This window comes from Ursus maritimus, unplaced genomic scaffold (genome assembly GCF_017311325.1).
Source record: "Ursus maritimus isolate PB19 unplaced genomic scaffold, ASM1731132v1 scaffold_11, whole genome shotgun sequence".
Lineage (NCBI taxonomy): Eukaryota > Metazoa > Chordata > Mammalia > Carnivora > Ursidae > Ursus > Ursus maritimus.
In genome coordinates this window covers 45,145,716-45,160,400 of record NW_024423453.1, presented here as the reverse complement: position 1 = coordinate 45,160,400, position 14,685 = coordinate 45,145,716, and the positions used below count along the sequence as shown (strand labels likewise).

Genomic DNA, 14,685 nt, shown 5'->3' with positions numbered 1-14,685 from the left:
TCCTTGTGATTGAGTTTCAATTTCAAAGCACTGTCGTCTGAGAATATGCAGGGAATGATTTCAATCTTTTGGTATCAGTTGAGACCTGTTTTGTGACCCAGAATATGATCTATTCTGGAGAAAGTTCCATGTGCATTAGAATAGAATGAGTGTTCTTTTGTTCTGGGGTGTAGTGTTCTATATATATCTATGAGGTCCTTCTGGTCTAGCATGGCATTCAAAGCTCTTGTTTCTTTGTTGATTTTCTGCTTAGGTGATCTGTCTATTGCTGATAGTGGAGTGTTGAGGTCCCCTACTATTAATGTATTTTTATCTATATGTCTGTTTATTCTGTTTAAGAGTTGGCTTGTGTATCTTGCTGCTCCCCTGTTGGGGATGTAGATATTTATAATTGTCATATCCACTTGTTGGATACATCCTTTAAGAATAATATAGTGTCCTTCTGTATCTCTAACTCCAGTCTTTAGTTTGAAATCTAATTTGTCTGATATGAGAATTGCTACCCCAGCTTTCTTTTGAGGTCCACTGGCATGAAAAATGGTTTTCCATCCTTTCACTTCAGTCTGGATGTATCTTTAGGTTCAAAATGAGTCTCTTGTAGACAGCAAATGGATGGGTCATGTCTTTTTATCCAATCTGCCACCCTATGGCATTTTATGGGAGCATTTAGGCCATTCACATTGAGAGTGATTATTGAGAAATATGATTTTAATGATGTCATGTTGCCTGTAAAGTCTTTGTTTCTATAGATTGTAAATTTCTGTTCTGTATCACTCTTGGGGCCTTTTTACCTATGCCACGTCACGTCATAGTGCAATTCGCAATTAGATCCAAGGATACAGTATTGAAAGCAGCCAGGGCAAAGAAAGTTCTCACGTACAAAGGCAAAAATATTAGGATTACATCAGACCTGTCTACACAGACCTGGAATGAGAGAAAGGGTTGGGGGGACATTTTTAAAGCTCTTTCAGAGAAACACATGCAGCCAAGGATCCTTTATCCAGCAAGGCTGTCATTCAGAATTGATGGAGAGATAAGGACCTTCCAGAATCACATGTCACTGACCAATTTCGTAACCACGAAACCAGCCCTACAGGAGATATTAAGGGGGGCTCTATAAAAGTTAAGAGATCAATTTATTAACGTAAAAACAACAGGAAAATTAATTCCATTTTTTAAAAATAATTTTTATTTTGTTATATTAGTCACCATACAGTACATCCCCAGTTTTTGATGCAATGTTCCATGATTCATTACTTGCATATAACACCCAGTGCATCATGCAATATGTACCCTCCTTAATACCCATCACCAGCCTATCCCAATCCCCCACCCCACTCCCCTCTGAAGCCCTCAGTTTGTTTCCCAGAGTCCATAGTCTCTCATGGTTCATTCCCCCTTCTGTTTACCCCCTTCATTCTTCTCCTACCTATCTTCCTATTTCTTATGTTCCATAAATGAGTGAAACCATATGATAACTGTCTTTCCTAATGTGATAATTCAATAAAATGCTCAATGTAAAAGAGTGATATAGTACCTACTATATAAATAAGTTAGTTTCCTTTCCATTAAACATCCTTGAGAATCTAGCTACAGAGTATATCATATACTTTCCAAAAAGGTTTATTTAAATTCCTCCTAAATCCCTAGGTGATCGGTAGACTCAGTCATTTATTAAATATATATTCCTTCCATGCTCTGGGTACTAAGGATACCGCTATGAGTACTCTCAGACTTCAAAGAAATAATTGTCAGTTACAATGACAATCAGTTAAATACAAAACAATTTGAAAAAGATTATGAAAATGGAAATAGATTACAATGGGGCATCTAGACTCAGTATTAGTTAAAAGTAACCAAGTGAACTGACACCTACACTGAGACCTGAAGACAGGACATTTAGACAAATGTGGGTCTGAATTACGTCCTATTATGTGCCCTAAGGCAAGTCACCTAATTTCTCTGAGCTTCAAATTCATCATTAAAATTAATCCTCAGTTATTCACAAGAAACAAATAAAAGGCTGTATCTAAAGCATGAAACCTGGAACAAAGAGGGTACTCAAAAGTTAACGAATTTATTATATGTATTATTAACATTATTACCGTTATAGTTATCACCTCTTTGAAAAGGCTCACAATTACTATTGACAGCATTCCTTTTCTATTGCTATAAAGATGCCACCTATAGGTTTCAATTGGTTACTGAACATCAAAACTAACTTTAATTCTATTCTTTAAAAGCTCTTAAAAAGTCTTTTTTGTGTACCAGATGCAAAGACTATGTTAGTTGCTGGTTACTACACAGATGAATACAATACAGTACTGGAAAACAAAGCAATTTCTGATTATTAATATTAATTATTAATATCTGATTAATCTCATATTATTCAGATTTCACAGACTTAAGACACAACAATTAACAATAGCAAGTTTTTTATGGACTAACAAAATAAAACATCTACTTGTTTTTATGTTCCAGACTAAATTCAGTGATTACAAAAGAGGCTTTTAGTTAACAATCAGTTTTACTTTGCTAGGTCAAACATTCATTTTTTCCTTTCATTTGTTCATTCATCAAACAGTAATTCATTAAGGGCTTTCTATGTTTGAAGGTCTGAGCTACCAGTCTGAGAGGGATAAAAATTTGAGGGCCACACCCTCAGGAAGTGATGATTAAACAAGTAAGGGAATAATTGGTAAGGATTCTAGGGGTGACAGCACTTGCTGAGAGAATAAATGATCACTTTGGACACGGGTCAGGAAAGGCTGCAAAAAGTAAATCTGAGGAGTTCTCTGAGAGTGGGCAGAATTTTGACAGGTGGTGATATCAGGGAAGGGCAGGACTAAAGTAGGAGGCAAAAGTCACTGTTTCTTAAGTGTTTTATCAACAATACAAAAGAATCACTGAATACCAAGAAACGTAAAATGTCAGAAATTGTCAAGATCATCACTAAAAGGAGGCCAGAGCAAGAGACAGAGGTTTTAGAGTGACGGGGAGAAAGACACTAAAGTCAAGACCAAGAAGAAATACACAAAGAATTCTTAAAATTTAACAATAAGACTACAAACAACCCCGTTAAAAAATGGGCCAAAGATCTCAACAGATACCTCACCAAAGAAGATATACTGATGGCAAATAAAGCTACAAAAAGATGTTTCACTTTATATGTCATTAGGGAGATGCAAATTAAAACAATGAGATACCATTACATAACTGTCAGAAAGGGCCAAACCCATCACACTGGTGACATCAAGTGCATACGGAAATGGAAATGATGATGAGCAATCATATTTATCACTGGCAAGGCATGGAGGGCTGGCACATTCATACACCACCAAGCGCTAAATAAATGTATGAACTTTCCTGGAGGGTTATCTGGCAATATGTATCAAAATTTAGAAAAGTCAATAAATTTCAACAAAGTAATACATCCTAAGAAAGATATGTAAAAAGATGAAGTTACCCCAAAAAAGTGAATGCAAAACATAGTATAAACAAAATGAAAGGGAATAAACACAAAAGTAAGAAAAATCAAAATTGGAAATTAGGAAAAAAGATTATTATTTGCCCTTTCAGTATCATGCTGAAACATTGTATAACAAGCCCACCTAAGGATTGTAGGATTCTCTAGGGAAGCGTAACTTTGTCTGACTTGCCATTTTCTATTAGTTAGGGCCCAGACTCTGCAAAAGCAGATAAGGTACAGAAGATTCATAAATTGCAAATGATATTTGCCTGGTACAGATGCAAATGTTCTATGTCAGGTAGAAAAGATATCCCCAAAGATTGCACCTTTATTGCCCTGTGAGACATTAATAAGCCTGTATCTAATTTAGCAATCTAATTTCAGCATTCATTCTTTCACTTCAAGCTCCTGAATTTTCCACTGAAGCAGCATTACTATCCCACTGGGTCCCTCACTAATGAGTTAAATAAATCACTAACATGTCCGTACTTCCTCACTAAATGTACATTTTTAACTTTTAAATAATTATACTTTGTCCTCAAAAACTTACACATAGAAATACCATTAGATCCAGCAATTCCACTCCTAGGTATCAACCCAAAAGAACTGAAAGCAGAGACTCCAACAGATACTTGCACACCCATGTTCATTGCAGCATTATTCATAAGAGCCAGAAGGTGGAAACAACCCAAGTGTTCATCAAGAGATAAATGGATAAATGAAATAGCGTATACAGGCATGCCTTGGAGATACTGTGGGTTCAGTTCCAGACCACTGCAATAAAGTGAATATTGCAATAAAGCAAGTCAAATGAATTGTTTGCTAGTGCATATAAAAGTTATATTTACACTGTAATATAGTCTATTAAGTGTGTGATAGCACTATGTCTAAAAATAATGTACATATCTTAACTAAAAAATACTTTATTACTAAAAAATACTAACCATCACCTAATCTTTCAATGAGTCATAGTATTTTTTTGCTGGTGGAGGGTCTGGCCTCAATGTTGCTGGCTGCTGACTGATCAGGGCAGTGGCTGTGGCAATTTCTTACAAGAAGATAACAATGAAGTTTGCCACATCCATTGATTCTTCCTTTTGCGAACAATTTCTTTATAGCATGAATGCTGTTGGATAGCATTTTACCCACAGCAGAACTTCTTTCAAAACTGGAGTCGGTCCTCTCAAATCATGCCGCTGCTGCTTTACCCACTAAGTTTATGTGGTGTTCTGAATCCTTTGTTGTTGTTCCAACAATCTACACAACGTCTTCACACAGTAGACTGCATCTCAAGAAAACACTTCCTTTGCTCATCCAAAAGAAACAACTCTCATTCATTAAAGTTTGATCATGAGATCACACCAAGTCATCCCATCCTCGGGCTCCACTTCTAACTCTAGTTCTCTTGCTATTCCCACATCTTCAGCTATTTCCTTGACTGCAGTCTTGAACTCCTCAAAGTCATCCATGAGGGTTGGAATCAACTTCCAAACCCCTGTTCATGTTGATATTTTGACCTCTTCCCATGAATCAAAAATGTTCTTAATAGTATCTAAAATTCTGTATCCCTTCAAGAAGGTTTTCAATTTACTTTGCCCAGATCCATCAGAGAAATCACTACCTATGACAGTGATAGCTTTGCAAAATGTTTTTCTTAAATAATAAGACTTGAAGGTCAAAACTACTTCTTAATATCTGGGCTGCAGAATGGATGTTGTGTTAGCAGGTACTAAGACGACGTTAATATCATCACCCATCTCCATCAGAATGGTTGGATGACCAGGTGCGTTGTCAAGAAGCAGTCATACTTTGAAAGGAATCTTTTTTTTCGAGCAGTAGGTCTCAACAGTGGGCTTAAAATACTCAGTAAACCATGTTGTAAACAGATGTGCTGTTATCCAGGCTTTGGTGTGCCACTGACAGAGCACAAGCAGAGTAGATTTAGCATAATTTTTAAGGGCCCTGGGGTTCTCATAATGGTAAATGGACACCGGCTTCAATTTAAAGTCGTCAGCTACACTAGCCCCCAACAAGAGAGTCCGCCTATCTTTTGAAGCTTTGAAGCCAAGCACTGACTTCTCCTTTCTGGCTATGAAATTCCTTCTTCCAATAGAAAGCTGTTCCCTGTACATTGAAAATTTGCTGTTTCCTACAGCCGCCTTCTTAATTATCTGAGCTGGATCTTCTGCAGAACTTGCTGCAGCTTCTGTATCAGCACTTGCTGCTTCACTATGCACTCTGATGTTATAGAGCTGTCTTCTTTCCTTAAACCTCATGAACTAACCTTTGTTAGCTTCAAACTTCTCTTCTGCTACTTCCTCACCTCTCTCAGCCTTCACAGAATTGAAAAGAGTCAGAGCCTTGCTCTGGATCAGGCTTTGGCTTACGGGAATGTTGTGGTGGCTTGACCTTCTATCTAGACCACTAAAACCTTCTTTATACCAGTGATAAGCCTGCTTTGCTTTCTTATCATTCCTATGTTCCCTGGAGTAGCATTTCAAATTTTCTTCCAGAACTTTTCCTTTGCATCCACAACGTGGCTAAGCATTTGGTGCAAGAGACCTAGCCTTTGGCCTATCTTGGCTTTTGACATGCCTTCTTCACTAAGCTTAATCATTTCTACCTTTGATTTGAAGTGAGAGGTATGTGATTCTTCCCTTAACTTGAACACTTAGAGGCCACTGTATGGTTCTTAATCGGCCTAATTTCAGTAATGTCTGTCTCAGGGAAGGGAGGCCCAAGAATGAGGAGAGAGACAGAAAATGGCTGCTTGGTAGAATAGTCAGAACACACATAACATTTATCAAATAAGTTTGCCATCTTATATGAGCTTGGTTCTTGATGCCCTAAATCAATCATAAGACTACCATCAAAGATTACAGATCACAGATCATCATAACAAATATAATATTAATAATAGAGTTTGAAATATTGCCTGAATTAGCAAATGTGACAAGGAGACAGCAAGTAAGCAAATGCTGTTGGAAAAATGACACCGATAGACTTGCTCATTGCAGGATGCCACAGATCTTCAATTTGTAAAAAAACACAGTATCTACAAAGCACAATAAAGTAAGGTATGCCTGTGTACACATATACACTAAGGAATATTATTTGGCCATAAAAAAGAATGACATTCTGATTCATTTTATGACGTAAATGAATCTTGAAAACACAACCAAAAAAAGAAAAGAAGACTAATGAAGAGTTTGTCCAAAAGTATTAATTAAAGTAGGAATGCAAGGCAAAAATAAATAAATAAATAACCCTGGGAATGGCAGGCATTCAAAGGGTAGGCTAGAACACTGAGGAAAAGAGAAAACACTGAAAATGTGATTTCACCAAACCAAACAGGCCAAAGCTTTGAGAAGGTCAACAGCAGCAGGTGTCATACAAGGTCAAGTATAGTCACACTGAATACTTTCAGCAAATGAGGAGGCCACTGAAAATTTTAGCAAAAGCGTTTTTGGTAGAGTAGCATGTTAAAAGCAAGATTATGGAAGATTAAGAAGTAAACAAAGGGGGTGCCTGGGTGGCTCAGTTGTTAACCGTCTGCCTTCGGCTCAGGGCGTGATCCCAGGGTCCTGGGATCAAGCCCTGCATCAGGCTCCCTGCTCTGCTGGGAGCCTGCTTCTTCCTCTCCCACTCGCCCCACTTGTGTTCCCTCTCTTTTTGGCTGTCTCTCTGTCAAATAAATAAATAAAATCTTAAAAAAAAAAAAAGAAGTAAACAAAGGACAAAATTCCCTATCTCTAATATGGGGATAATATTAGCACACCCACAAAGATAGGGTTTTTATAAAGATTAAACGAGAGAGTATATAAAGTATATGGACCACATCTGGCCATATTAAGGACTAAACAAGTACACTACCTTATTAGAATATAGCCCTTATGCTGCTGTTATCCTTTTATAATGTTGGTAACATGGATTAATAAGATTTTTTTGCCTCAAAAAAATTTTGCATATAGTGTAAATCATTCAGTTTTTTCTGTACTGTGTTGATGAACCAACAATTATTTTTGTTTGTTTGTCTTAAAGATTTTATTATTTATTTGAGAGAGAAAAAGAAAGAAAACATGAGTGGGGGGCAGGGGAGAGGGAGAAGCAGACCCTCACTGAGCATGAAGCCCAATGCGGGGCTCCATCTCCGGACCTGAGATCATGACCTGAGCTGAAGGTAGATGCTTAACCAAGTGAGGCACTGAGGTGCCTCCAACCAACAATTATTCGTAACAATAATCTACTTCAAGGTCACAAATCTTGACATTGTGCTAAAATCTGCTTCTGAGCATCTCCTGAATTATTCGTCTTGCTTTCAACTGCTCCATTGTAAGCTTAACGCACCACATAAGCTTCAAGTGTCTATGGTAATCCTTTTCTTAATTTTTTAGTAGAACTCCAGAGTTGTATAATGAGCATCACTGAAAAACTGGAAATTGCTTATTTCATTGTATCAGTCTTGGTCATTATATCTTATTATTTCATTATAAAAGTACTTCAAAGATGCTTTCCTATTAGCTGTGTAGCCACATATTGTTATGATTCAATCCAAGTTGTAGCAAGTTTATATATCTTTTAAGAATGTTTTAAAATTTTACAGTTTAAATTAATAGTTTGAGTTTAACATTCATTAAAAGATAAAAGCTCATTAGTTGCTTTGGTTAACGTTTTATGAGCATCTCTAAATAATTGCTAATTATTGGCATTTCAAATGTTCTATATTAAGATAACTATCTTTGAAACCTATTTATTTTCATTTTCAATTATTCAATCACAATAATTATAACTTTATCGTTTATTTTGCAATGAACAAATTCCCATCAGAAACAGACTTCTTTTATCGGTGGGAAATTACTTAATTGTTTTTAAAGAACTTGGTGACAAATACTACTCATTGTTCATTCCAAAGAGCACACTATTAGTCATTATCTGGAAAATGGATGTTCTCCAAAATTTTCAGTCCCAATTAAAACCCAAATTCAACTATTTCTTCAAGGCAATAAAGCATTTCACAACAAGACATTAAGACCGGCTAAGTTGCATTATTGATATTTTCATATTTAAAAAAATGTTTATACATTGCATTGTTGTTAGAATAGCTATTCTGGTTGGTTATAATTTTTAACTGGCTCTCACATAAGCAGTCTTTAACTTATCTGTAGTCTTTACATTATAATAAAAATATTAGCATTCAAGGAAATAAAGGAGATCAGCTCTCATAGCATCTGGCAGCATTATAATTAAAGTTCTGTCAACAGAGCTGTTATAAGCCTGCTTTGAAAAGGATTTAAATTTAGGCATTAGTGAGGTTAGATATTTCATGTAAGAATTACGAGTTAACAAAATGCCACTAAAAATTTTTAGGTTATATTTTAGCAATTTTTCCCAATATGTCATTTGTAAAAAAAAAAAAATTAGTTAAATATTGTTTAATAACACCTAACAGATATTTAAATTTTTCTAGACCTATTCCAATATTCCATGTATATTATGGGTGCCGGTTAGGTGGTGCAGTGGTGCCTCACTAAACTAAAAACCCCATAACAGTAGTCGTCTGCTGGGCTGAATAGAAAGTATCCAACATACTTTTATTTAATACATATTACTGTCACATTTTGACAGGTTAGAATATTTGTCTAGTATTATTAATACCATTAATTTCTCCTATATCTATTGATAACAATGACAAATTACTGGATGAAGAAAATAAAACTTGAACATTTCTCATCCTTCCTTATGCCTAATATGATGTTTAATCACCAATACCTCTAAATAATACAGCTAGGAGGGAAAAAGGGAAGAGGAAAGTATCCATGATAAATCATATCATTCATTTTAAGGCAGACACTAAAAAGTAACTTTGACAAGAAAAGAGAATGAAATACATTTTTAACAACTAAAAACACATTCTCTTTCAAATTATGTCCTTATTATGATTAACAAGTGAGAGTTTTTGGTAACCATTGAATTCAATGGTAACCATTGATTGTTTTGCCATGGTAACCATTGGTAACCATTGAATTCAAAACCATTGATTGTTTTGCCATTTCCACATATGGAATAAGTTATATACATAGTCCAATAACTCTCCAGTAGCATTTGGGATGAAGTCATATGTAATCAGATAATCTTCCTACAGAATTTGGAAGAAAAAAACTGCATTAACAAAGCGTTCATCAGCATGTGTATGAGTTTCCCATTGCTGCTGTAATGAAATTACCAAAAATTTAGTGATCCAAAACATCACAAATTATTACCTTACAGTTCTGGAGTTTGAAACATCAGAATTAGTTTCATGGGACTAAAGTCATGGTACCTGCAGGGCTGACTCCTAGAGGATCTGAGGAGAGACTCCATTTCCTTGCTTTTTCAGCTTCTAGAGGCCGCCTACACTCCTTGATCGACACACCACTTCCTTGCATCACTCCCCGTTCATACTGTCTTGATCACATCTACCACTACTGACTTTGATCCTCCTGCCTCCTGCTTACGAGGACCCTTGTGATTATAGTGGACCCACTTGGATAACCAGAATAATCTCCCCAACTCAAGATCCTTACTTTAATCACAGACACACAGTCTCCTTTATGTGTAAAATAGTTTATCCACAGGTTCTGAGATTAGGACATGGACGATTTGGGGGAACAATATTTAGCCTACCACAGGGTACATACCTGAAGATAGATAATATGAGAAAAAATAAATATAAAAACCTTTTGAAAGTTTGTGTATCTAAGATGTAAAATAGAAAAAAAATGGGGACAAATATGTCTCATATTATTCTACAGTGAAATAATACTGCAAAGTCAATAATAAAAGCAACAAGATAAAAAGAATAGTAAGCTAAGACAAGTTTTAAGGAAAGAAATGTCAGTCTATACAAAGCGAAATAAATAAAATTGTTTTTAAAACAACAAAGATATATAATTGCCAAAAACTAGAATTCAGCTCTTTTAGCAGATCCCAAATGTGACTTTTCCTATTAAGACAAATAATAACTCATGCAGCAGAAAGGCATAGAAAGTCTGATGGGATAATGAATTGTAGTGTAGTAATAATTCAATATAATTATGCAGCATGCCTAAACCAAAGAAAGAATATGGATTAAATAAACAGGCTCCTATTTCCAAGAAACAGCTCTTATGTATTTCTGATGAGATGAAATGTCTGTGTATAGATGATTATAATAAACCATGCTACCCAATTTTTTCCCCACAAGTGCAATAGTTCACATTTTCAATTATGAAAATCCCAGTGATTTAAGCCAAAGGTAAGAACTGAATGGAAAAATCAACAAATATTATAAACATAACAACAGAGCAGATGCCACCTGGCCTCTAAAAAACCATTCTTCTAAAAAAATAAAAATAAAAAATAAAAAAACCATTCTTCTCACTGTTCTGAATACTCTTGTTTCAGTTGCCAAAGGCAGTAGCATATAAACTGATAAAATTAGAACTTCAAATTGGGATGATTACATTTATTTGACAATTTTGGTGATGTTACTATTAATGTCAGTAAATACCACTTACAGTATTTATAATGATACCTTACAAAAATGTAAGGTACTGGAATGCAAATAAACACACAGATGTGATAAAATAGGAATTATAAAATTATAAAATGAGATCATAAAACAAGCTAAAGGGGCATATAACCATGGAAGTGTGGAAGATCTTAAGGAATATTAATATGGCTATAACTTTTCCTTCACCACACAATTATGGCTTCTGAATAAATGTGAGATTACTTTCAATTTAGTCATCAATAGTTAGCATCTGAATTAAAAAAAAAAAACAAATAAACATGAAGAAATGGTTTCCAAATGGAATTGGTTAAAATTTCCAAACAACAATGTGAATGCCTGTAACCTTGATTGCTTCTTTGATAATCAACATTATCTGTTGGAAAAAAGGAATGGGCTGCCCTCTTCTTTCAGAAGCTGCCCTATACCTGTCCACCACCTGACTAGCAGCTACTGATGTCACAGTCACCCCCGAGCTCTGCGTCCTGCATTATGTTTTCTGGAATAAGCAACTGCCAGTTGAGGTAGAAAGGTCTCAATGGAAAAGAAAAGTTTGGGGCAATATTAAAGCTTCCCAGACTTTAGGACCTCCTTTATTGCAGCAGATCTTTGTAAGGGAAATTTCTAGGGGGCTATTAATAAACAAAACCACAACTGTAGGATGGTGCTACTAACAAACTTATAAGTGGTTCATTTTCTTTAGCATTTTCTTTGGGATGAGATTCTATTGAGAAATACTAAGTGAATTTGAAAATGCATAACAACCCAAGAATCACCATCACTGAGAGCTACTATGCCAGGCAAAACACTGTTGCTTTATTTCTGTAATTTATTCATTCTTGTCAGTGTATAGCACATCAGGTACACAACAGATTCAAGCACAAGCCTGTCTAATATTGCAACTTACACACTGGCCACCATATTGTTTCCCTGAACATATATCCTGTATCTAGACAAATCTAATTCTCTCTGTTTTCCCATCCTCTTGTTTTGGGGGGCTTTTTTGTTTGCTTTGTTTTTAAAAACTATGCTCTTGGGCTATTAGCTAAATAAAAAAATAAATAAATAAGGGGGAGGGAGAGAGAGAGAGAGGTAACAAATACCAACAAGGATGTGGAGTAAAGGGAACCATTGTACACTGCAAATGGGAACACAAACTGGTATAGTCACTGTGGAAAACAGTATGGAGGTTCCTCAAGAAATTAAAAATAGAACAGCCATATGATTCAGTAATCTCCCTTCTAGGTATATATCCAACAGAAACAAAACTATAGTCTTGCAGAGATATCCATGTTCACTGCAACATTATTCCAATAGCCAAAGTATGGAAACAACCTAAGTGTCCATCAGTGAATGAATGCATCAAGAAAATGTGGTGTGTGTGTGTGTGTGTGTAAAATGTGTGTGTATATGTGTGTGTGTATATATATATATATATATGTAAAATGGAATATTACTCACAAAAAAAAAAGGAAATTCTGTCATTTGCAACAGCATGAATGAGCCTGGAGAGCATAGAAACAGTAGAAAACTGGTTGTCACGGGCTTGGGGGTGTGGAAAATAGGGAGAGATTGGTAGAAAAGTACAAACTTTCAGTTATAAGATGAATAAGGTGAATAAGGTCTGAATAAAGTCGGGATCTAATGTATAACATGGTGACTATAGTTGATAACACTGTTTGTATAACTGAAATTTGCTAAGAGAGTAGAACTTAAATGTTCTCACCAAAATTTTTTTAATGAGATTAATATGTGAGGTGATGGATGTGTTCACTAATTAGATGAGGGGACTCCTTTCACAGTGTAGATGTGTATCAAATCATCATGTACATTTTAAATTTCTTACAATGTTGTCAATTATACCTCAATAAAGCTAAACAATAATAATAATAAAGGAAGCCCACCCTGGGTGATTGGAAGAAAGAAAGAAATACCCTCTCATCTTCTCCATACATGTATACCCTCTAATGAGTCCATCACCATTATTCCTGACCAGTTTTATACCAGGTAATAAAGAACAAATGGAAAATGAAGAAGTGGGATACATTATTCCTAACTTTAAAAGGTTTACACTCCATTAGAGAATAAGAGGAAAACACACAGAAACAGTTTAATTACAGTGAAGAAGCTATCAGATTTAAGTAACAATTGTTAGAGATGAAAGACCTAGATTGAAAAGAAGGCACAAAGTGAGTCAGAGCGGCCATAAAAGGCTCTGATTAGAAGATAAGAGATGGAAATCAGGGATAAGTAGCCCGGACAAAGACGCCCTGATGAGCATCGGTTGAATCTGTTCCCAGCAATAAGGACTCTGGGCTAGCTACTATGATGAATCCTTGCAGGATGACAATATGAGATTATGTTATAAATATGCAATATTTTATTATAATCCTCAAATAATCTGTAAGAAAGTTCCTGTCCCTTTTCTAGCATCCCTTTTCCCCCAGGTGTATATAAACCTGATATAATCAAGTAACACTGATGGGGCATGGAGAAGTTTAAGTGTCTGACATTTGGAAGGCATTCAGTGATGACTAAGGAAGAGATACATTAATGATACCTACTGAGCTGGACACATGTGTAGCTTTTATGCAAATGAGAAAAAATAGCCTTGCATTAGCTGTCACAAATGCAAGAGTAGAAATGTTTTCAACAGGCCAGAACATCTTTCAGGGATGGTTTAGGATTAGTGTAATGATACCATAAAAGACAAAAGAGGGCACAGAGAAGGGTATAGAGACAAAATGGATTCCCTTAAATTTTCACCTTGAGAAAAGGATATCTCTTATTCTTGCAAAGTTAGACAGACTAACCACATTTTCAATTAACGAGCACTACACTTGTCTCCTGGGTGCTTTGCGGTAGTTTGTATCTTACTCTGTAGCTGTCTTCTGGTGATGTGTACTCTGCTTCTGTCATTTAGGCAAACTAAAAAGTCACAGGAAGTAAATGAATTTGATTTCAAAATCTTCTTTTGAATAATTCTCTAAAAACATTTACACACTAAGAAAATAAACAATTATTCAGGGGCTAAATATATGCTTCTATAAAATATAAATAACATTCTCACTGCAATTAGATACAAAAATAGGTGTCATAAATTAAATGGAATATATAGTTGCTTTTATAACACATTATGCTGCTATGAAGAATAAAGAAATAAATATTTTAAAACATTCTTTCTCTAGCCTAAGATAGTCCCTGAAAAATTATACTGTGCCCTATCCATTACTGGGCTTTCAATCCAAAATGTGTATTATTAATAAAATACAAGTATGTCAGAAAATACAACAAAATTGGGCCTTCTTTCTCCCACTTTAAGTATCAGTACAGCATATGGTTTTTCAAAAAGGGCACAAAATCGTATATTCTAAAACATCAAACAGCAAGTAGACTTTATTGAATGCCTTTTAAGAAGCTGAGGGGTAATTACATCACACATCATTCAGAAAATCTGCTAAAGTAACCTACTAATTAGTAACCTACTAACAAAACTACTACTTTCTAGAAGCCTTTGTCACTGTAGTCCAGCTCATCATGGATAGCAGCCACTCCTTCAAACCCTTCTTTTCCATTCCTTTCAAGACAGGAGCCTGCCTGTAACTCTTTCTGGCTCCTCTATTGCCTTTCCTTGACCTTTCTTTCCTCTTGTTACGTAAGTTTTTCAGGGAGATCTGTTGCCTTATCT

The 14,685-nt window shown here is 35.5% G+C and overlaps 1 protein-coding gene across 1 annotated transcript in view; it reads right to left on the bottom strand.

Annotated features, from left to right (window-relative positions):
- The window catches only part of GLRB (glycine receptor beta), a 94,598-nt gene that overhangs the window by 41,797 nt on the left and 38,116 nt on the right, over nt 1-14,685 (bottom strand). The gene's annotated exons all lie outside the window — the stretch shown is intronic.